Source organism: Apium graveolens, chromosome 7 (genome assembly GCF_009905375.1).
Source record: "Apium graveolens cultivar Ventura chromosome 7, ASM990537v1, whole genome shotgun sequence".
In the NCBI taxonomy this organism is placed as follows: Eukaryota; Viridiplantae; Streptophyta; class Magnoliopsida; order Apiales; family Apiaceae; genus Apium; species Apium graveolens.
The window spans coordinates 181488264-181510623 of record NC_133653.1 but is presented as its reverse complement, the minus strand read 5'-3'; the positions used below and the strand labels follow the sequence as shown (position 1 = coordinate 181510623).

Genomic DNA, 22360 nt, shown 5'->3' with positions numbered 1-22360 from the left:
TAATAAGTGAGCCAAATAGAATTTTGGACACCTATTTACAATTTTATATCTTTGTTCTATCTATAACATTAAGTAAATGAATGTCTTGAAATTTAAAGTTTAAAGTAGACATTATAAACCTAGGAAAGAGAATTTGCTTACCTCTTGTAGCCAAAGGTATTGTGAGCCTTGTGTTGAGTTCCTGCAGAATCAAGAGTCCCACATTAATGTGTCTGTTGTGAGCCATGGAGAGCACCAGCTTCTGGACCACATTTGAGATATTATCATACCCTGTCTTTCTGCAGGTGAAAGCCCTCACAATTGATTCAAACAGGATGATCATTCCCTCCTCAGATGCTTCTTATTCAAGCTAGCCAAGTTGATCTTCTCACTGTAGTTGATAAAGTCCATGAACTCAGCTAGTTCTTCTTGAGTTGGGACCTCCACCATGTTGTCAGTAGGAATACCCAAATCCATGTTGACATCATTCTCATTGAATTCCACTTGTTGTCCTCGATTTGTGCAGTTTACCACTAAAGATGCAGCTTGATTCTCATGCACAACTGTCTTAATCACAGCTGAGTTCCAGAAATAGTTTAGAACATCCAAATACATAATTGGATTTGCAGTTAGAGCACCTGCAAAGAATGTCTCGGATAGGAACTTGACAAAGCTCTTGAAACTATCAGGAGCTTGGTTGGCATATGTGAATGCAAGGTAGTTGGTGCCCTCTTTTGGGATAAAAGCTCTAACAATATTTGATGCTATTTGAAGTATTCGAATTTGAGCGGGTAAGAAATTCGAGAGAGAAAGAGTTTGAAACAAGAGAGAACGATTAAAATTTGCAAAAATTAGGTCACTTGAGATCTCGAAAGCGTATAGAGGGGTTATGTCGAGATGTCTTGGTATTTATAAAAAAATGGTAGGTGACTTGTCGAGAAGTAGAAATAAACTTTTAGGATTTACTTCTCGAGAAGTCACGTGGAGAATATGTAATAACCCCAATTTTTAGAATTTTTGAAACACTGATGAATAATAACTTTTTGCTGATGATGCTGATTAAAGAAAATTATCAGACCACGCTATATAGGAGTACTGTTATGGAAATTCTAAGATCGTATTAGTATTCCATAAAGTAAATTAATGTATGTAAAGATCGTCAGAATCAAAATTCGAACACTTTGATTTTTCCCGAAAATCCACCATATACCGAAAGAATTGAGTATAAGGTAACATGATTAAAATGATTTAAATTCAAGAGTTATAAGAGAGGATCATAAAAGGAATATAAAATATTGTAAAAGGTTTAGGGGAACCCAAGTAATGAGATCCCGTATATGATCCTTCAAACGATCAACGTGAACGAGAGTTAAGCGAACCGTAAAACAAATAAACGACCAAGGAACAAGCACATACAAGTATAATGGGTAGGAAGCTTCCAAGAGAAGCTAAAATATGTGGTTGAAAGAGAAGGTGACATCATCACACCATAGGATTTGGATATGTGGCATGGAAGTGATGTCATCTAGGTGATGCAAGCATTTTAATAAAGTAAAATCTAGATAGTTTAGCAAGGATCAATTGCAACCAAGCATTCTTTCACACATTCCAAGACAAAGCCAAGGGAAAAACTCATCTTCCTCACCCAACCAAAAAGCTCTCGGCCAAAACAAACCCAGAAACTTCAAACTGCCATATCTCCTTCAATACTCACTCAAATGTTGTGCTCTATAGCTCGTTGGAAAGGTATTGAGATGGACTACAACTCTTGTTCACAAGTCTCATCTAAATAAGCATGGTAAGACCCTCATTTTTATAGTTCTTTCAATCGTACTTTTAGAAACTTCAAAGCCTAACTTTGTGTTCTTGATTTCTTTGGAAAGATCAAGCTTGTAGGAGGCTCCCTAAGGCTTCCTAGAAACTTAACACCTCCCAAGGAAGGTATAAACTTCAAACCCTAGCCTTTACTTTGATTATTAGTGAGTTTGATGGTTGGTTTTCTAAATGAGAAGCATGATCTTTGATTATTAGTAGTTTGATTTGAATTTGGAGTGATTTGGTGAATGAATCTTGTTGTAGTAATAGAACTTGATTGTGATTGGTTGAGATGAAGAATCTGGAGAATAAGGACTGGTATAGTATTATTTAGTTGAGGTTTTGACGTGTTAATAATTGTGGGTTGTTTGGTGAGGTTTTGGTGTAGTGAGAAACTTGGAAAACTCATAAACATAGCCGTCGTAATGCCCATTTTTCTTAGACTGTTGTACATGAATCTTGGACCATATAAATCACTGATCAATATGTAACTTTGACATGTTTAGCTAGATCGTGTCGTAAGATTCATTTTGGTACGTGGTTCGCTTAGATCCGATGTACGGTTTAGGAGAAATGACCGTATTAAGTTACGGCGTTTCGTGAATGAACCTTTACCCATCGCTTAACTTTGAAACCTTGTTAAGGCCCCTAAAAGACTAATTGGATTACGAAACAATTATTTAAGGTGGATTAGGAAGTTGGAAAAGTACTCACGAAATAGTCGCCTTAAAATTCGTAACTGCTAATTTATTAAAATTGGTGGAACCAAGGGTACACAAGCGATTAACGCAAATCGTTAAGCGTATAAGCGACCATTAGGGTATGAGTGAGTTTTGACTAGTTTCTTAAGAGACCGTGGTCTAATTCTGGCTTATGTTGTTGTTCATAGGTTACCGGACCCACTCTAAGCTTAAATCTACCCCCGGAACACTCAGGCAAGTTTTCTACCCGTTATACTGTTGTTGTGATGTAATTTATTGATGCATTATCTTGAGATAAGTGCATGGTTATTATTAGCAAAGTCTTGCGATATATTGGAGCATGTGATTTGATATTTATATGCATGCCTGTTTCGTAATCTTGATATTCTATTATCAATTCAAATGCTTATAAACTGCATAATACCTATGCTAGAGATAAGCAGTAGTTTCGTATACCCTTAGTATAGGGGACCCAAAGGTGAACATTTTTCTAAACCGGGAGTCGGTGTTCCTGAGTATAATATATATATATATATATACATATAGTTTTTTTATAACCACTAATCGGATAAGGTGTATTCGATAGTTTTGAATAATAATCAAACTTATTTTCGATTATTTAAATAAAGATGATACCTTCGTATAAGTATATCTTTTGTTATTTATTATTCATTTCAAGTATGAGTTTTAAAACTTCTACTTCAAATATTTTTACAAAGATTATCCTTATGGGAATATTATTTAAATAATAATATTCAGATTTTTTCCAACATATTGGGACTGATTTATTTTATTAAATCAACATTACTCTAAATATTCTTAAAAAATATTTTCGAGTCTTCAAAATAATTTTAAAAGTTAGAGCTGATCCCAAAACTCGTTTTCAAATTTAAGATCTTCCTTTCGAAGGGGACTTGAATACTCGCTCAAAAATCTGAGGGATCCGGCTCTGTGGTGTAATTTTATATTCGCAACGAGGTTGCTGTTTTGAGAAAACAATTTGATTACTTGCCCAACATTCGGGAAGTAAGTCCATCTAATTGAGTCGGCATAAGCGATAGGCCGGGGTACGGTCTATGAAGGTGTAAGAGGCTGGGTGACAGTCCATCCACGCGTGAGTGGCCGGGTAACGGTCTAGCGCGAGGTCCTAATGCGGCCAGGATGATGACCGGCGAGGAATTCATCCATCTACAGTAGAAAAGGTTACTTATTGGTATTTTTGCCTGATCAGCAAGATATCGGGTTTATGCCAAAATTCTCTTCTTTCCAAATTCATTGGATATGACAACTCTGTCTATACTTGTCATGATAGAGGTTTTCAGGGAATGTATGGGATATATATAGGTGTATATATATATATATATATATATCGGGACTTAATGAAGTATCTCGTAACTTCATTCTTCATAATGATATTTCAAAGATTGAATCTATTCAAGTCTTATCCTGTAGTCTCATCTATGTGATGAACTTTTGAAAATGATTATACCTTGAACGGTGGTAGTTCAAGTAGTATTCGGAAAAGATATAAGTATATTGGAGTATCTTGTAACTTCATCCTTTCAACGTATATCTGGTTAATGATTATCTTATGCATGACAAAGATTTTCAGAAAACTGTTGAGACAAGGTTAGATATATGAGATCACCTTGCAACAATATTTTTATACAGTTATAAACTGGGACTCTATGTATATTATGCATGGAAGAAAATTTCCAAGATTTTGAAAAGTATATATACATGTATACTAAATATTTTGCGACTTGGTCGCGTAAAGATATCAACTTGGTTCATTTTTGCTTGACCAAGACTTTCATGAGTACTATGAGAATGCTCATATATTGTAAATTATTATACATGTTATTTTGGTGGGCTTGTTACTCACCCTTGCTTTCTTCTTTCATCACACAACAACAGATAGACAAGATGAACATGACCAAGCTCCCAATTCGCGAGTGGATAGGAAACGTTCCGTAGTTTCCAGTAAGCGTTGATGACGTTGTAGCTTAGGTAGGAACTACTAGTAGGCTAGGCTTTCAACTTTTGATGTACTAGACTTATGTATATTTATGAATTGTAATAATGGCAAATAATATGTAAATTTATTCAGAAATCCTTTTGAGGTGTAATGACTTATAATTGTGGAATAAAATGACTTGTGTTATTTTTGGATATTCATCTCTGAGACTATAACTTGTGGTGTGTGTGTATATTGTGGGGTCACAGTACACAGTAGTTGGTTGATTATTTAGATTAAGTATTATTAAGGGAAATGGAAGTCGTGAGAACCCGGATCCCCGACCCCGGATTTGGGGGTGTTATAGAATAGATACATATCGATGTGTCTCTTTCCTGACTCTTATCGAGAACTAGATAGTGACTTATCGAGATGTCAAATAAATACCCAGTTTGTCCTGAATGAACTGAATTTTTATAATTTTTATAATTTTTATATGAATAAATAAAAATAAAATTAGAATGATTTTATATCAAAAGTATTTTACTAAAATAATTTATTAAATTAAATTATTTCAATTCTAAGTTATCGCGAAGTCTAAAATGCATACTCGTAGAGAACTCTATGAATTAACATATATCGAGCTCTCTACAATGCCTTATCGAGAAGTCATAATAAGGCTTGTCGAGAAGTCCTTCGAGAAGTCAGGAAAATGACTTATCGAGAACTTTATCGAGAAGTCTCAAAATGACTTGTCGAGAAGTCAGTTAGACTTATCGAGAACTCAGTTCTCTATAAACTTTTGAACTGTTTGATTATGCCTTATGTTAATTTCACATATTGAAAATGTAAATTAACATTTATATAGTTTTCTTAGAATTTGAAAAATTCCAAGCTAAATTTTGAATTTTGAAAAATAAATATACAGAGAATTATTAAATATTTATAACTCAACACATTAGCTGAGTTCTTGCCTTTAGGATGAAAAATTTAACATTCCAATTTCACCAACAAGTCTAGTGAAAGTTGCTTCATCCAAAGGTTTAGTGAAAATGTCAGCTAATTGTTTTTCTGTTGGACCAAAAATGAGCTCAATAATACCATTTGCAGCATATTCTTTAATAAAATAGTACCTTACATCAATGTACTTTGTTCTAGAATAATTAACTGAATTAGAAATAATAGAAATAGAACTAGTATTGTCACACATAATTGGAATTTTGTGTAACACTAGGCCATAATCCATTAGCTGATTTCTAGTCCAAAGCACTTGAGTACAACAACTTCCAGCAACTATGTATTCAGCCTCAGCTGTGGAAGTTGACACATATTGTTGTTTCTTACTGTACGAGGATACAAGTCTTTGTACAAGAAATTGAGAACTTCCACCAGTGCTCTTTTTGTCAACCCTTCATCCAGTAAAATCTGCATTTGCGTATCCAACTACTTCAAATCCAGTTCCCTTAGTATACCATAATCCCAAGTTTGGTGTTCCCTTTAAGTATCTGAAACTTCTCTTCACAGCCATCAAATATGATTCCTTTGAATTATATTGAAATATTGCACAAAGACATGTTACAAACATAATGTCTGGTCTACTAGCAGTCAAATACAACAAAGATCCAATCATTCATCTATATCCTGAAATGTCTACACTTTTTCCTCTCTTATCTTCATCCAACTTTGTAGTTGTAGACATAAGTGTTGATGCAGGTGAACAGTCAACCATTCCAAATTTCTTCAATAAATCTTTAATATACTTGGTTTGGATGATGAAGATTCCATCACTTATTTGACTAACTTGAACTCCAAGAAAGTAAGTTAACTCTCCCATCATGCTCATTTCATATTCACTCTGCATGAGCTTTGAGAATCTTTGACATAACTTTTCATTAGTAGATCCAAAAATGATATCATCCACATAGATTTGAACTAGGATCATATCACCACCATGATGCTTGTAGAAGAGAGTCTTGTCAATTGTTCCTCTAGTGCATCCATATTTGAGCAAAAATTCTGACAGTGTGTCATACCAAGCTCTAGATGCTTACTTTAATCCATAGAGAGACTTGAGTAATTTGTAGACAAAGTCTAGAAATTCTAGATCTTCAAATCCAGGTGGTTGTTGCACATACACTTCTTCTTCCAACTCACCATTAAGGAATGCACTATTTACATCCATTTGATACACTTTAAAGTTTTAGTGTGCAGTAAATGCAAGAAATATCCTTATTGCTTCAATTCTTGCAACTGGAATAAAAGTTTCATCATAATCAATTCCTTCCTCCTGTGAGTAGCCTTTTACAAAAAACCTTGCTTTGTTCCTTATTACAATTCCATTTTCATCCATCTTGTTCCTGTACACCCACTTTGTTCCAATTGTACTTCTGTTCTTTGGTGCAGAAACCAACTTCCAAACTGTTAGGAGAAATTGATGATATCAAATAGAAACTATCAGAAGCATCTACAGATGGTAATTACTGACATCGACGGATGATAGGGATAAGCATCGACAGATGATGATGACATCGACATATGTTGATATTCGACGGATAACGATATCAACGGATGATGAAATGAGTATTTGTCACATCAGTTGATCTTTGAAGAGGAAAAGGAAATAGGAAACTCAATTCGGTGTAGGACTTTATCTCAGAAGCAATATTATAGGTTCCATGTTGTTAATAGAATATGATTCCTTATACATTGGTAGTTGTGCTCTATATACAACATAGATTAGGTTTATGCTATAAGCATTGTGACATTGTTATATCTTTCACATAACCTTGCAGCTCTCAAGGATATCTTGTGCATCCTTTCGAGAGAGTACTTGTGTAATAAGTTTTTATAAGATTGATATAAAAACTGTTGATTATGTAGAAGCTTTGTTGAGTTAATTATATTAACTGTATTCACCCCTACTACAGTTGATTAAAGGCCTAAAAATTGGTATAAGAGCTTGTTGTTAACGTACAAACATTTTAAAATCTGAATATTAATCAACCATGTCAGACAAAGGAGAAGAAGAAACATAGAATCTGAATCAGAAGCCATAACCCCCTGCCACATCACAGAAAAGCAGCAACATGAGTAGTTATGAAGCAATCAAGGTGCCCATCCTGCAAGTGCATGAATATCCAATCTGGAAAGTCAGGATGGCCATGTGTTTAAAAGCCACATATCCTGAATATCTGAACAGGATTTATGATGGTCCTTATAAACCAATGAAGGTAGCTGTTTCGCTTGCAGGAAAACCAGAGAAGATGATAGACAAAGACATGAAGGACTATACTCCTGAAGATATCTCATCTATCATGAAGGATGCTAAGGTTAGACATATCCTGCATAACAGTCTTGATAGTGTTATGTCCAATAGAGTCATTGGATGTAAAAAAACAAAAGAAATATGGAATGCTTTAGAAGTAAAGTGTCAAGGTACAACTGCTATCAAGAAGAACATGAGGACAATACTTACTCAAGAATCAAATCTATTTTTTTGTGTTAAGCATATAGCTAGCGTTCCTTCTGAGCCAGGATCAAACTCTTCTTTTGAGAATGAAAGGAGAAGATAACTTCGTATTTTGGTAACTCTCTAGGAGTCATGTGTTTAACCTTGAATGCTATTAATAGATTCTACAGCAATAGTCCCTCGGACTCGGTGAGCATTTTGACTCAAGGGACAATGAATCCCTAACTGAGATCTATGAAAGATTTCAGAAGTTGCTGAATGACATATCCCTTGTCAATAAAGAATATGATTTGGAGGACTCAAACTTGAAGTTCCTACTTGCTCTTCCTGAAAAGTAGGACTTTAAAGTCACATCAATCAGGGATAACTATCAACTTGACATCACACCTCTAGATGAGATCTATGGAGTTCTGAAAACTCATGAACTAGAGATGGAGCAAAGGAGCAATATGAAAGGATCAAAATCTAGACTAGTTGCACTCAAAGTTGAAGAAAAGCCAAAAGAGAAAGCCAGAAGGAAAAGCAACTCCAAAGGGAATGCCATGATTGTTAAGTCAGATACTGAATCATCAAATTCTGATGATGACTCAAATCCTGATATTGAATCAGATATTGATAGTGATCACAACAACAATGAAGATATGGATCAAATGACTTTCATACTGGTTAAAAGCTTTAAGAAGATGGTCTACAAAAACTTCAAGAAAGGGCGAAGATTTTCCAAAAAAGGTTTCAATTCCTCAAACTCTGATACTGATTGGAATAACACACCTCTAGATGAGATCTATGGAGTTTGGAATAATAGAAGAGATACTGATTGGAAGGAAGCCAAATCTGGAAAACCTGACAAGTCAAAAGAGAGATGTTACAACTGTGATGGAATTGGACACTTTGCAGCTGACTACAGAAAATCCAGAGCTGAGAAGAAACAAGCTTTGATCTCAAAGAAGAGAAACTTGGATGATTTATCAGACTCAGATGATGGGATTAATTATGCTCTCATGACAAATGCTGATGCTGAGATCAACAATACTGAATTAAAGGGTGACAGGAGGAATGCTCTAGTCTTGGACAGTGGATGCTTAGGACATATGACTGGTTATAAATCTCTGCTATCAGAATTTAAGGAGAAGGCTGGCCCAAACGTTTCTTATGGAGATGACAACTTAGGAAAAATCTTGGGATATGGAAAAATCAAAGTTAGAAATATCATCATTGAAAATGTAACTCTAGTTGCAGGACTCAAGCATAATCTGATTAGTGTGAGTCAAATCTGTGATAGAGGTTACCATGTCAACTTTTACAAGGAGCATTGTGAAATTGTCAGTAAGTCTGATGACAAGATCATATTGACTGGTGCGAGACATGGTAGTTTGTATGAAGCCAGGGTCTCCACAAATTTTGATAAATTCAAAAGTTTGTCTACTAAGTAGAGCATCTGTGGAAGATAGTTGGAATTGGCATAAAAGACTTTCTCACCTCAACTTCAACAATATCAATGAACTTGTGAGAAAATATCTTGTAAGAGGATTTCCCAATGCAGTGTTTACTCCTGATGGCTTATGTGACTCATGCCAGAAAGCTAAACAAATGAAAACATCTTTCAAGAGTAAAACTGAATCCTCAATTCTTGAACTGTATCATCTACTTCATGTTGATCTCTTTGGTCCAGTGAATGTAATGTCTATTGCCAAGAAGAGATATGCCCTTATGATCGTTGATGAATATACAAGATACACATGGGTGTATTTTCTGCACACCAAGGTTGAATCTCCATCCATTCTTCTTGATCATGTGAGGGAGCTGGAGAAAGAATCAACATATAAAGTGAAGATCATCAGAAGTGATAATGGAACTAAATTCAAGAATAGCTCTATGAAAGAGTTTTACAAACTTAAGGGAAAAAATAAGAGTTTTCTGCTCCTGGAACTCCACAACAAAATGGAGTTGTTGAAAGAAAGAATAGAACTCTGATAGAAGCTGCAAGAACTGTGACGCCATCCAAACCCGAGTCAGAAGTTTGGGGCTCACAACACACACACACACAATATATAAACCTGTATATAAAATATTATAGGTATTGACCCTTCTTTACACAACCATGGATCATAACAGGTTAAAGTATGAAAACAAGCCACAACCTTAACTTTTATTACATCGTACCAAATCCCAACTAGTTTAACTTACAACTCATAATGATATCATTCTTACAATCTCAGATAACTCATCTACAATATAAATCTCCTGCTAGCTCGATCCAACTTAACCTGGAATCCTAGCTCGCACACTGGACTGGGAATTCTCGTTACCAACAATTTCCTTTTCAATTGTTGAAAACATAAAAAGGTTTGCAAGAGTGAGCTAACTAGCTCAGCAAGTCATAATAGCAATAACTGAGGTTAAACAATCACCAATTGAAATGACTGAGAAGAATCAAGTTTCTGGATAAGCAATTATTAGAATTGGATATTTATTTTTATTTTTAAAAACCAAGGTTAGGCTGTTGATCAGTCATGCACTAACCCCGAGCAAGGCTCCCATCTTTGCTCTCTATACTGGATCCAAGGCACACATTGGCCTATCATGACTACGAATCTGGTACGAAATCGACGAATCCAAAACCAATTTCAATAATATTTGTACGAAATTAAAGCTTGAGATTCGAGTATTCTACTGATATCCTTCAATAAAACCCAGGTTTACCAAAAATAAAAACCCCAAATTCGAATGAAGAACATTCAAACCATTAAAACCCTAATTTTAATTTTCCAGAATCAAACATCATTTTCTACATGTTATTGAACTCTATTTTTGATATATAATATATCAAATTGACCAGGAAGAAAAGATCTACATGATTATGCCATCAAATCACATTAACAACATCAAGAACAAATTTTCATAATTTAATTCATAAATAATTCGAAATAAATTAATTAAATAAGAAAAATACCTTAATTTTTGCACAAAAACAAATGATTGATTCAGAAAGAGTTTTTCGATAGCTTCGATTTGATATATTGCACGCTTGAATCGGAGTTCGATAACGCCTTCGTTTGTTAGTTTGATTATGATGAACGCAACGTTTTTAGGGTTTTTTTTCTGTAAATCATATATGTTTACTGATCGATTATGATTATACGAATAAAATGAAACATTAAAAGGGCTATATATATTTATGGAATATTGGTTCGTGTTGGATTGTTTTGGATCGATAAATTAGTTACTTAGCCGCTAAGTAACTGCAGTAACGATCCGATTTAATACCCGTATTGGATAATTATCCAAACCGGGCTTCTTATAAAACACTTTATAAGAAAATAATGTAATATTATTGTATCAAAAATTGTACTCCGGGACGCGTACGGGTCAAACTGTAATCCGGATCGAAAAAGTCAAAACACGAAAAATGTCCTGAATTACCAGATTAGGTTAGAATGGAGTTTTCGGAAGAGTTTCGGGTTGTAAAAACAAAATGGTTGAAGTTGGACGATTCCCAGCTTTATAAAATAGTTATGTAATTGTTTAGAAAATAATTAATAAATTTCATAAATTATTTTAAAATTATATAACAATCCAAAAATTACCAGAAAAATACCATAATTATTTATACTTTATTCTGGACATAATAAAATTAATATACCTTATACTTTATCACATATAAATAGCCACATATCAACATGAATCATCAGATAATTCACCAAAAATCATATAATAATTGTTTATTGATAAAAATACTTACACGCTATATCCCGGATATTACATCATTCCCCCCTTAAAAGAATTCCGTCCTCAGAATCACACTAAAGATCATATAATGATACATTCAAGTATCTCACTTCCATTTTCTCAGGTTGATTCCTCAACCTTACAATTTTTCATAAACTTTTACTCGCAGCATCAATAGAATTACCCTAGTTTGTAATCGCTTTCAATCGCATTCGAAGCTCTTTAATCGTTTCTTTAATTTTTCTTGTCCATCTGCGAATGATATATTGAAATCAGGGCGTATTCGATTTCTAACGTTCTCAAAATTACTTTATAATTAAGAATCAACGAGAAAATCTTGACTGGATATGATTGACGCACAAACTTATCACCATATCTTATTTTCCTTGAATCACAATCGAGTATATTTATCGAGCAAAAATCTCTCACTATTTAGAAGAAAATACACTAACTTGGAGGTAGCGCCAGCCTATTCTAACCCATATTATCAGAAAGTCTTCATCTATGTCTTGTATCATATTTGAATCCCTTGAGTTATCGATGTTTTATAAAATTCCTATCTTTTAGTTCCGTATTACCTGATGTTCGTTCATCTAGGAGTAATATACACTATTCTAGTTCGACATAATTTATCGTATTTTGAATACTCCTGTCAAATCTCAAATCAAAAAATATTGATCATTTACAATCAATTTCTGGATCTGATGACTACCGCCTTTTCTTCGAGCAGCAACTAACCCACTTATTGGACAAACTGTTTATTAATAAACAAGAATGATTAGGTTTGGATAACCTATCAATAATAATGCCATTAACACTTTCCTTACCTTTGGTTCTCATGTGACTTCACTACGACGTCTCATGGCGAAATGTATCCATCTAGTCTTTAATGTCCCGCCTTAATTCTTGGGTAGGTATAACATTTATTTACATGTTTTCCCCCATTTTCTCTCCATGTCTGGTCATTAGATATTTTCTTTTAGCCTTCGGTACTTGATCGTACTCCTGGGATGAATTTCCTATCTCAATTTACAAATGTTTCCTAAATTTTCACCTTATTTATGTCTTTCCTATTACCCATATCTTACCTATATCCTGGCATCTTATAAAGTTTCTTTATCATCCTTTTGATTCCAATTCCTTTCCTATTTCCGTTCTTCATTCTCATAGCTCATTCAAAACTGAACTCTTGACATTAATACTCATTTTGATGTCATATCAAATTAGATATCAATACGAACTTTGATGCTCACAACATCTCATTCTGAAGTGAACATCAATCATCTATATTAATACCACTTTCGATATTTAACAATAACCTAAGTATTAACATCAATCAAAAACTGAATTAAGTTTGTATCTCACACTTTATCTGAAACATAAATACTTGGTAAATCATTAATTGTATAATTATCAAAATAATTTAGAAACAAGATATCCTGTAATAAACTTTATTGCAGGTGATAAAATCTCTTTGATTGTCTAATAAAATCCTGTTAGGTCCAAATTTGTTTGTAGAAGGGGGGGTTGAATGCAAACAATACCGTTTAATCGAATAAAATGTGGAATAAAAAAGTGAAACAAAATTCAAGTTAAATAAAACTTTTATTAAACTTGAAAGGTGTTACAACAACGGTACCTGTTACAAGGGATTAATCTCAAATCAATTATTACAAATCTAGAATAAATTCGACATGAACTTTTTCTATTTTTGCAATGAAAAGATCAAATGCTAAATGCGATTTGAGATTAAGTTCTAGGGATTTTAATCCGCTAGATTGTTACACAAGAACAAGATAAATAATTCTAGTGGTTTGGATTTAACTTTACAATCTAGAATTTTGATCTTGAATAAAGGAGATGAAAAATGAAATAATTTGCTTTTGTTTCTGCTGTGTTCTTGACTTGTGTTTTCTGTTGAAATTATTGCATGAACTGCTTCTGCTGCTTTTTAATCCAACAGTCGAGTAGAATGTACTGGCATGACAATCTTTTTGAACTGGCAAGACAATCAGAATGAACTAGCAAGACTTTCGGTATGACTATCAATTGTCATACCGATTGTCATAGTAGTTCAAAATCAGATTGTCTTACTGAATTAATAATATATTTTAATGTAATAAAAAATCTGATAAGACAATCCTTTTGAATTAGCATGACTTTCGGTATGACTATTGATTGTCATACCGATTGTCATACTAATACAATCAGTTGTCTTTTTGAATTAATAACAGATTTTAAATCAATTAAAATTCTGAAAAACCTTAATATTAATTCTGAATTAATTATTCAATTAATTTAATTAATCAATAAATTAATCTTTGCAGATATAATTTATTTTCTTAATTAAATTATATGACTTAATTAATTAATAGAGAATTAACACTAACCCTGAGCAGCATCCATTCTTCTGTAAAACTTCTGAAAATCACTGAAATATATGAATCAATTCCACCACTTCAATGTTGACACTCGATGTACTGTCTGGTTCATGAGTGACTAACTTCCGTGACGTTTCTTCAAACCTTGACCTTGATACTCTTGATTTTCTTCAGACTATATCCTTGTAATTAATTGATACCCTGACGAGATCTCTGTCACTTGATTAAATCCACAATCTTGATTTATATCACTGAGGCTTGATCAATTTCTTGAGCTTCTTCCAGTGAATTAAGTCTTCAAGTCTGTAGATGAATAATGTTTCTTAACCCTTTGACAGATGTTACTCTGTGAGATCTCTTTGACGATAGATCCACTATTTACTTATTACATTCTTATTTGAGTTGAGTTAAATCCTCGAATAAACAAATAGGCTATGACATATGTCTTTCAATCTCCCCCTATTTGCTTGTTAGACAATAACAACAAATACCTAGAGGATAACTCAACTAACAAATAAGAAAAAGATATAAACAATTTGCAAAGTAAATAGCAGAAAAGTTCTGGATTATATTTAACATTTTCTAGATTCCAAAAGAAATTTACAAGTGAATACAAGATAGATGTTCCTCTAGCCTGAACATATAACTACATTAGTCTATCTTGATTCATAAAGCTCTAGTCATATTACATTGAGTTTTGAGCTAATTGACTTCAATTGTCTTCTCTTCTGACTTCACCTTCTTCTAGATTTTGAAGCAACTCCTTGTCAAAGACACGATCCTTTTCTGAAGTGAAGCTTGCTGGTCTGACTGGTTGAACTCCAACTGACTTTAGCTTATTCTTGAACTGATTGTACCTTTTAATATTCTTTTCACAATAAGCTTGAATCAAATAAGCAGCTTGAGTCTTCAACATGGATGAGTATCCAGCAGTTCTTAAATGATGTTCCATCCAGACCAGATGCCTAGGTGAGTAGTCTTTAAGAGATTGTGTATCTAGCTGACAGATTTGAAGACAATCAGACTTAAAGAATCTCACCTGATGAGGATTGTTGACCACTTGAGGACTAGCCCTGCTGGCAAACTCTTTAAGCCTTTCTCGAAGAACTTCATTCAATTCTGAGCTTCTTTTTACTTTGTTGAGAAAAACCCAAATCTCTGACAAAGAACGATTCTCAAACAGATGAAGTGACACCTTGAAAGATCCTTCACTCTGACAATATACAAAAATGCTCATCTCATTTAGGGATCTGTCAAAAGCAGCTGTGATCCTTGAGACTTCAGTCTTGATAGCATTCATGTACATGTCATTGTTAGGATTTGAGATTTCCAGCTTGTCAAGAAGATGTAGGAACTGCCTATCATTGTTAGTGCTCAGCTGAGGCATATCAAGTACTCTCCTAGCTTCATCTCATTTTTCACCAATCTTCAGTCTGACATCTCTTCTCCTTTCTTGAGCCTTAATGTCATGAAGACGTTGCTTTTGAAGAGTTTATGTTCTTTGTATGTCTTTCCTCATGTCAATGATCTGGGAGACCTTTTTGAGTTCAGCTTCTTTTCTTTTCATCTCTGACTGCTGCTGCTGAAACTCTTTCTCAAAGATAGGATCCACTGTAGCTTCCTCTTCCCATTCTCCAAAATCAATTTCCTCTTCAGCTTCAAATAAACCATCTTTATCTTCCAAGACTGGTTCAGTGGGAATGTCAAAAATATCAAAGTCATCCTGTTCTCCACTGTAGTAGACATCATCAGCCTTTCCTTTGTCTCCAGCAGAGGTATCCTTTTCTTTCCCCTTTCCACTACTCCCTTTCTTCTCCCCCTTAGTTGAGGGATCCTCTACTGACTTTCCTTTAGAACCTCCATGACCTCCATCACCTCCAGAGCCTGAGCCTCCACCAGACGGCCCTTCAAAGTAAGTCCTTTGTTCTTCATTGGGATAATGAGAATTTTTGATCATGTAGTACAGGTGCTTCATCCCTTCATTCAGATGTTCCATACCTGTCTCTATCTTCAGAAATCTGGAGGAATCCAGTGAATGATTCATTTCAACCAAATCTTCAAGAGAAGTCATCCTTGTATGTAGAGAGCAGAAGTTAGAAATGTCATTAGCTGATAAAGTTGGAGTTTCCTGAATGGAATTGAGCTTTGGTATGACAGTGGTCTTGATATCTGAGATATCATTCCTGATGAGTGCCAGCTGATTGTTGACAGAGGTGGAAGAAGAAGACCGTTCAACCACTTGTGCTTTGAATGCTTGAGCCTCAGCTTGGCTTTTAGCAAGTTCTTCTTTTAGAGCAGCAATTTGAGCTAACAGGTTTTCAGTGTCTGTGTCTGTGTGTGCTCTCACCTGAATTTCACTCGTGTTTGGTTCACTCACCTCACGTGCTTGTGTTTCTCTCAATATAATTGCTCGTGAGGAGTCTTCCTATTGCTGTTCTTCTGTACCTGCAGTTAAAATCACCCTAGCCTCTTCAAGAGAGGTCAGTGGTGGTGCAATGGGAATTTGCGAGTCCCTATCCTCAGTCAAACCTATCATTTCATGTGAAATAGATGTCTGAATTGCTTCAGGGATAGATTGACCGAGTTGCCCTCCACTTTCTCCAGATAAATCTGCGAGTGGAGAATCCCGTGAGGGAGCCAGAGGTGTTTGATCTGGGAGGGGAGAAAATGACTCTATTAAGGGTGGCTGAGAGTCAGATTTTCCCTCAGAAGCATGTGACTGCTCTTCTGCCGTAAGTATGGCAGGCACTGTAACAGACTCTATGTGCACTCCTTGCTCTGTGTCCTGAGTATCATCTGTGGGTATGTATGGTTCCATTGTGAGTAATGGAATTGTGCTTGACTCAGTACAAGATGCCATGGCCCTATGGCGAATTTCAATAGATTCATCCTGTTGAGAGAATGTCTCTAGTAACTGTTCATTGGCCATTTCAAAGTCCATGTCCTGTTGGGAGGACAAGGATGGGCTTTCAGATGCCTCAGTATATGTTCTTCTTTTCTTGAGAGGAGGCAGAGCTGAGGGTTCACTCACATTTAACAATACACTACTTCCTATCAACCTTCTGGGTAACATTTTAGACAGTGGGGGAGAGGTTGAGATAGGTTGTGACTCTGTGTTTGGCTCTATGACCTGGGATTGAAGCTGTGGTTGTACAACATCATGGTCAGTCCTATCGACCACTGGGGGTCTTTCAACAGAAGTAGGAATGGAGTGAGAGTGAGGAATTACTACCTGTAATGGAAGAGCATCTGATGTTGGAGGAGCCTGGGTGGCTTGAACCACTGGAGGTTGAGGTTGCTGTTCATGACCAGGAAGATTAAAAATAGGTAAGGGAATATAAGTGGCCATGAAAGCAGATACAAGTACTGGAACTTGCATGAATTTGAAGGTTGTGTCTTGGCGGGTGTAAATCTTTTTGCTTACAGGAGGGGGTTCGGTTACTGCAGAGTTAGCAAAAAGGGCTTTGTGCTCTGGTGTGAGAAGATGATCTGCTATAAGCATGAGAAAATGAGCATAGTAACATGATACCCTACGATTTGTAGAATGATCACGTAAAGCAGTAGTGAGACGTCTTAAGAGAATGGAAAAAAGTAGTTTGCCAAAATTGATCCTTTGATTGAAAACAACCGCAAGACCAATATACTGCAGAGTGGAAGTGATGTTGTGAAAGTTGGATTTAGTGCAGTTGGCAAACACTTTAGAAAGTGTATCGAAGAAAATGTCCCATTCAGACACCAAATTGGATTTAGAAAGTTTGGTTAAATTGATCACCCCCTGATAGTGAATAGCATGGAAAAAGTTTGTGATATCATTTTCATGAGGGCAAATTACAGAAATCGTCCAATGGAAAATTTAACGCTTGATTGACGACTGTTTCATCAACTACATACTGTGTGTTTGCCACGGTGAATGAAAAAGATTTTGAATCATCGGCCACAGTAGAGGTTGTGCAAATCAGTCTAAGCAGATCGACATTTAAAATCACATTTGATTTAATAGCAGAGCTAACAATCGAATGGTCATTTAAAAATCTAATCCATGGCTTAAATTTTTCCACATCACATTTTTCTGGATTAAAATAACCAACCTGATTATGCGCGACAATTTGGAAATTGAGAGCCATTTAAAATAATAATAAGACACACACTTTCAGAATTTTAAGAATAATATTAAGAAAATTCGAATTAATTAAATTAATTTAATAATTCGAATTAAATTAATTATAATCGAAAAATTTAGACAGAAATGTATCTCGTTAAAATTCTTAACTCACAAACGCAGATTTGAAAAGCCAAAAGACACAAAACAGAAATTGAAATTAAAAAAAATAAAAAAACTGATTTTTGGGAAAAATCGAATTGAAGTAAAAGAAAAGAAAAAAATTGGCAGCACTTCTGTAAGTATATACTTGTATGTATATATCACAGGAGTGAAGTTTTAGTTTGCTGAGTAAAAACTCGAGCAAAGGAAGACAATGCCTGTTGAGTTTGTTTTTGGTCGAAGAGAGAGAAGAGAGAAAAGATAAACTGTTGGAATTTTTTAAGAAAAAGAAACTGAATGGAAATAAAAAGAACAGACACAAAAACCATTAAGTAGTATAACTGGTATGCCAATCGGATTGTCATACCGATTGTCACACCAGCTTAAAGACAGAAAAAAACAAACAAAATAAAACAAATAATAATATATAACTGGTATGACAATCTGATAGTCATACCGATTGTCATACCAGTATAAAATAAAACATAAAAAGGTCTGATATTAATTTTATTACTGGCATGACAATCAATAGTCATACCGATTGTCTTGCCAGTTATAAAATTAATCTGATTTTAAAAATAACCAAGCATTATTACTGAAATGACTTTCAGCAAGACAATTTCAATTGTCTTGCCGATTGTCATTCTAGTATAAGATAAATTAAGTATTTAAATATACTGAATAATTAACATAAAAAACTGTTAAAAACACATAAAAAATATTTAAAATATTTCAATTTCAGAAAACTGAAATGAATATTGCAGAAAATATTTACATAATTAAAATAATTAAAATATTTCAGAGATAATAATATTTCAGTCCCAAAAATAGATTTCTTTTGAATTTTAACAAATTAATTCATAGAAAAATATTTTTAGAGAAAATAAAATATTCTGAGACATTAAAATTAACAAGTTGAGTAAATAATAAGATAAGATAATAGAAATTACATAAAAATAAGCAAGAAATATGATACAATGATAAAATAAATTTGCAAATGAATTTTTCATTTATGAAAAATTCATTTGTAAATTCATTCAAGAACAGATCTCAGATATTAATTAAATTAATCACTAAAACTATTCAACATGCCCAATTTACCAACTAATCTGGTAAATGTGGATTCATCAAGTGGTTTAGTGAAAATATCTGCTATTTGTTCTTCTGTTGGAACAAAAAATAGTTCAACAGTACCATTCATGACGTGCTCTCTAATAAAATGATACCTGATGTCAATGTGCTTTGTCCTCGAGTGCTGCACAGGGTTGTTGGTGATGGCTATTGCACTTGTATTGTCACATAAAATAGGAATTTTGTTCAATACAGAGCCATAGTCTCGTAGCTGGTTCCTAATCCACAAGATCTGAGCACAGCAGCTTCCAGCAGCAATATATTCAGCCTCGGCCGTTGAGTTGGAAACTGTTTGCTGTTTCTTGTTGTACCATGAGACTAGCCTGCTTCCTAGGAATTGACAACTCCCTGAGGTGCTTTTCCTATCAACAATACTTCCTACGTAATCTGAATCTGTATATCCAACAAGGTTAAAACCAGATTCTTTAGGGTACCAAATACCTAGATTTGGTGTTCCCTTAAGATATCTTAAGATTCGTTTTACAGCAACGAGATGAATATCTCTAGGATCCGCTTGGAACCTTGCACATAAACATGTAGCATACATAATATCTGGTCTACTTGCAGTAAGATAGAGTAACGAGCCAATCATACCTCTGTAGCTTGTGACATCTACCTTAACGGAGTTTTCACATGGTCCAAGCTTGACAGCTGTAGTTGATGGAGTCCTTGCTGATGCAGAATCCTCTAGATTGTACTTTTTGAGGAGTTCCTTGAGATACTTGGATTGACAAATAAATGTTCCATCTAACCTTTGATTTACTTGTAATCCAAGAAAGAACTTCAGCTCTCCCATCATGCTCATTTCAAACTTGTTGTGCATTAACTTAGCAAATCTCTTACAGAGATTATCATTAGTAGACCCAAATATTATATCATCCACATAGACTTGGACTAATATAGTATCATTCTTATGTTTTTTAGAAAAGAGAGTTTTGTCTATGACACCTCTAATAAAGCTATTTTCAATAAGAAATTCAGAGAGAGTGTCATACCATTTTCTTGGAGACTGTTTGAGCCCATAGATAGCCTTGAAAAGAAAGAAGACAAAGTCCAAATGATCTGGATCTTCAAAACCAGGAGGTTGCTCTACATATACCTCTTCATCCAGCTTTCCATTCAGAAAGGCGCTCTTGACATCTATTTGATAAACTTTAAAGTTTGAGAATGCTGCGAATGTCAGAAATATCCTGATGGCCTCAAGTCTAGCCACTAGAGCATAGGTTTCATCATAATCAATGCCTTCAGCTTGAGAATACCCTTTTGCTACCAGTCTTGCCTTGTTTCTTGTAACCATACCATCTTCATCTAGTTTATTTCTGAATACCCACCTAGTACCAACAGCTTTCTTGTGTGTAGGTCTAGGTACCAGTTTCCAGGCTTGTTGACTTTCAAACTGATTGAGTTCATCTTGCATAGCAATCACCCAATCTGGATCAGTTAGTGCTTCTTCAATCTTCTTAGGTTCCATCTCAGAAAGAAATCCTGAGAACAGGCACTCATTTTGAGTAGCACGTCTAGTTCTGACTCCAACATCTGGATCACCAATAATCAACTCAAAAGGATGAGCTTTATTCCAGACAGTCTGTCTTGGAAGATTTGATCTTGATGATTCGCCTTGAAATTCATTGGGATGTTGTGTCCTACTAGATGATCCTCCAGCATCTCCCCCTGAGTTGTTGCCATGTTGACTTGAAGATTCTCCGTCAGTAGCAGTGGTATCTCTATTGTTGCCAAAGTTTCCATCACTATTACCTTGAGTATCATCATGATTACCAGGTTCTTCACCAGCAACAAACTCAGGTTCTTGACCATGTTCTGATTCTGAATCTGACATATCATCAAACTTCAGTTTCTCAGAAGGATCTTCAGTTTGGATACTAGGGAGTTTAGTGTCATCAAATATAACATTGACACTTTCAGTTACTTTGTGTTGATCAATGATATACACTCTGTATGATCTTCTTCCATATCCAACAAAAATACCCTCATATGCCTTTGCCTCGAATTTACCACGACGATCATCTCCATCCTTGAGCACGAAGCATCTGGCACCAAATACATGAAAGTATTTGATAGAAGGTTTCTGTTCATTCAAAATCTCATAAGGAGTTTTCATGAAGTCTTTGTTGATTAGAGTTCGATTCTGAGTATAACATGCGGTATTGACAGCTTCAGCCCAAAAGTACATTGGAAGACCTGATTCACTTAACATCGTTCTTGCAGCTTCAATCAATGTACGATTCTTCCTTTCTACCACTCCATTTTGCTGAGGGGTTCTAGGAGCTGAAAATTGTCTGGTAATCCCTTTGTCTGTACAGAATCCATTGAGAAGTGAATTCTTGAATTATGTTCCATTATCTGACCTTATTGCTCTAACAGGGACATTAGAATCTAACTCAATCATCTTGATATGATCAATCACAACTTGTGGTGTTTCATCCTTAGAGTGTAGAAATAAAACCCACGTATACTTGGAATAGTCATCAACTATCACAAGACAGTAACACTTCTTTGACATCGAAAGGACATTAACTCGTCCAAATAAATCCATGTGCAATAATTGCAGAACACCAGTTATGGAAGATGTGTCAGTGCCTTTGTGACTTGCTTTCTTTGACTTTCCTTTTTGGCAAGCCTCACATAGTCCTTCTGGAGAGAATTCCAGCTGAGGCAGACCTCTTACCAATTCTCTTTTTATAAGAGAATTCATTGTTTTGAAATTGAGATGAGAAAGTCTCTTGTGCCATAGCCAACTCTCATCTGACGATGCCTTTGCATAGAAACAATTGACTTCAGGATTGCTTCCAGAGTTCATGTCAGCTACGAACAGATTTCCTTTCCGGATTCCCATTAAGGAGGGTTTTTCACTTTTCTTGTGCAGAATCTGACACTTCAGCTTGTCGAATAAAACATTGTAGCCGTTGTCACAGAACT

At 34.9% G+C, this 22360-nt stretch overlaps 1 long non-coding RNA gene across 1 annotated transcript; it reads left to right on the top strand.

Annotated features, from left to right (window-relative positions):
* Nucleotides 1-1641: 1641 nt before the first annotated feature.
* On the top strand, nucleotides 1642-2729 carry LOC141671741 (uncharacterized). The gene is made up of 3 exons (XR_012555234.1): nucleotides 1642-1777; nucleotides 1863-1920; nucleotides 2684-2729. It is a non-coding gene; the product is annotated as an uncharacterized LOC141671741 (long non-coding RNA).
* The last annotated feature ends 19631 nt before the right edge of the window (nucleotides 2730-22360 follow it).